The sequence below is a fragment of the Dipodomys ordii genome, unplaced genomic scaffold, assembly GCF_000151885.1.
Source record: "Dipodomys ordii isolate 6190 unplaced genomic scaffold, Dord_2.0 Scaffold63, whole genome shotgun sequence".
Lineage (NCBI taxonomy): Eukaryota > Metazoa > Chordata > Mammalia > Rodentia > Heteromyidae > Dipodomys > Dipodomys ordii.
Genome location: NW_012267279.1, coordinates 1,217,775 through 1,220,920, shown reverse-complemented (window position 1 = coordinate 1,220,920; position 3,146 = coordinate 1,217,775).

Sequence of the window (3,146 nt, the reverse complement as noted above, 5' to 3'; positions counted from 1 at the left end):
GGGGGAAGAGCTCACGCAGTGTAATTACCTTTTCAATGCAAAGCAGCAAAAGGTTCCACAGCCCCAAACGAAGTTAACTGAATTGGCAGAAAATAATTTTAACGTTGTCATAATTTATTACTTTCTAAAAGCCACTTCTGGAAAGGTAAATATACTTATTGTGTATCCAAATGTGTGCGTTTCAAGTGACCTTTCACCTCCCCTCTGCCAAACCACCTGCATCATTAATCAGTACTTAAGTAATATTTTAAAATCTCTTAGAACAACACATTTTTCTTTTACTTCTTTAAACACACAGACGATCTCTCCCCCTCCCCCACTTTTGGGCGCCGTTGAGAGCGTCCAGCAGTGTCGAGAGAAGGGGCGTCACCCGCATAGAGAGCAGAAGGGACCCGGGAGGGGGGTCGGCGACTAGGAGAGATCAAATGCCGACGCACTGCCTGGGTTTCTGGACTGGGTGAAATCTGGCTGGGGGAGGGGCGGGAGCGGAGGGCAGTTCCCATTTTCACTCTGGGCATTTTATGATGGGGAAATTAAATATATGTTAATGGTGGAAACGTCGCTGCTTACCTCTCCATTGGCACCCAGGGAAAGCAGCTGCAAAAGCTGGCTCTTTAATGTATGTTTTAAGATGTGGTTTAGGAAGAAACCCCCCATCCCCCAGTCTGAAACAAGTACTGTAACACAGCAGACCTACTTGTAACTAAGTGCTTAATTTCCTATGATTTTTTTTTAAAAAAGAAAATCGATAAAATGTTGCCAGTTATTTATTGGAAATAACCACAGATAGCAGTCTTGATAGGGTGCTGGTTTTAGAGAACACACAATTGTGTAATGAATTGTAATTCAGAAGACTGTTAAATGTGAACCACAGAACCTTTCAGAGGTAATAAAGTCATTACTTTTTACACTACACCCAACCCTGAAAAGCTTTATACATACCATTCTCTATAAATCCCACACATCTGCAGTATCTATTTCTTCAACATACTCTCTCCATGTATTTATCTTCTCACCATATGCAACTTGTGTGGATGAAGGAGAACAAGATTCAAATCTGAACAGCACGGTTCTAGCTCCCAGTGTTACCTGAAAGGGATTTTATTTATTTAGTTTTCCGAAGGCCTCCCAATTTGACTTTTTTTCTTCCCTCTTCTTACCTTCCCTACAGCCGTCCACCTCCGGGTCCCGCCTCCCCTCCTCCCTAGGTTCTGACTTTCACTCCCGAGGCTCGCTGGGAGGCTGGTTTAGCAAGACAAAAAACAGACATTAGAGGAAGAAGAGAGGCTGCGCTGCTCTGAAGAACTCAGTGAAAAGGGGAAATGGTGTCACTCACAGGAGCTTTTCTGCTAGTGAATCTTCTTGCTTAAACAGAATGTGAGGACCCCCCCCTCCCAAAGCGGAGGAAAAACCACGAACCTCATTTACGCAAACCCCGTCCAGCCCAAACCTCTCCTAATGTTGGGCATCAAAACCTTCTTTTCTTCCTTAGAGGGGCGCGAAGCTTCGCGGCGCTAGGCAAGCCAGTCAGTCCCTTTTCTCATAGGTTTGAAACTTTCCTAAGAAGACATAGGAATAAAACAGCCGCTTGCTGGTGAGGCTGGGAGGTGGGTGAGCGCGTGCAAGCCCGAGGCCCACGCTTTAAACAATAAAGCCCCCCGCCGGGTGGGTGAATTTACGGAAGCGACACCTCTTTTCCTGAACAGGGGTGGGGTGTGTGTGTGTGTGGAGGGGGGGTCTGAGAAGACACGAGGGGATGTGGAGCGGCTTGGAGAAGGAAAAGGAGGCTGTTCGCTTTGCAGACACACATGTCCACCTGCAGCTGGCGGGGGTGGGGTGGGGCTGGGGGTGGGGGCTGCGGGCCGGGGCCAACCGTCTCCACCCCGCACTTCGGCACCCTCCCCTCCCCTCCCCCACCCCTCCCCGATTAAGGAACCGCAGCTCGATCTCCGGTGCGGGAGGCAGGAGTGGTGCAGGCAAGGCAGAGAGACTGGGAGGCGGGAGACGCCGGGGGGACTTTGCAGGCACATTTCTGAATAAACTTTCCAATCGCAGGGGGTGCTGTTGCTGTACATTTTACGTAAAACTGAAAGTATCCCACGCCAGAGTGAAGCCCGCTTTTTGACAGCGGCAGCGCGCGCGTGTATGCATTAAAGAGACAGGGGTTGATTTCCAACAGGTCTTCCCTAAATTGCAGGGAAGGACTGCGGAGGGGCGAGAGGGTGCAGCGGGGGGCGCCGGGGTGTGCGCCATGGCCGCTAGCTAGCTCCTGGGGAGCGCGCCGCTGACCCCGGGGCGGTCATCTCCCCACCGTGGCCTCCCCCCCGCCCGCTTTACTCTTTCCCCCAATTCTCCATTTCTTCGGGCAACAGATTAGGAACACTTGTGCTCTGTCTGTAAGAAAACATTTTTCTTTTCCATCCCTTTATGCTTTTGGCAGTTGGTGGGAAGTGGGAAGGGGGTGTGTCCCCTCCCGGAGACCCGGCTGGGACACCTCCTGCGGCGCCGGGAACAGGTTCCCAGGGCCCCCGGAGTCCCGGGACTGCCCGCGCTTTGTCCTCCGGTCCTCCCGAGAGAGGTGGACGCCTCGGCATCTCTCGCGCTCCGGCCCCTGGTGCTCCTCTCCCGGGACTCGGGCTCTACGGTTTATTTTATTTATTTATTTTTTAATCTCTCGGCCACTCTCTCTCTGTCCTGCGGCTCCGGGGAGCTGGGCATTTCCAGTTCCATTCGCACGCAGTCGTTGGCTGGGGCGCTCAGATTCCCAGGCTTGGCCTTGGGGGCGCCCTCCCAGTCCTCCCGCGTCTGGCCCCAGCCGAACGCAGCCTGTGCGCCCCAACCCCCAACTCTGTGGGCCACCGAGGCTCCACGAGGCCCCAAGCGTTGCCCTTCCGGATCCGCAACCCTCCAAACTTGGGCTCCATTCCGCTTGGCCACGCGCTCCCTCCCGGCGCCCCTCGCCCACCGCCGAGCTCGTAACTTAGAGCAGCTCAGCTCTCAACTTCGGGTGATTTTTTTTTCTCTCTCTTCTTCTCCGATCCTTTCCTATCCTTTCCTTGGGCAAAGTTTCCCGAGCGCTGCCGCGGGCTCGGGTCTTTCACTAGGGCCCCGGGAGCCGGCCGGCGGGCAGCGAGCGCGGCGGCGGC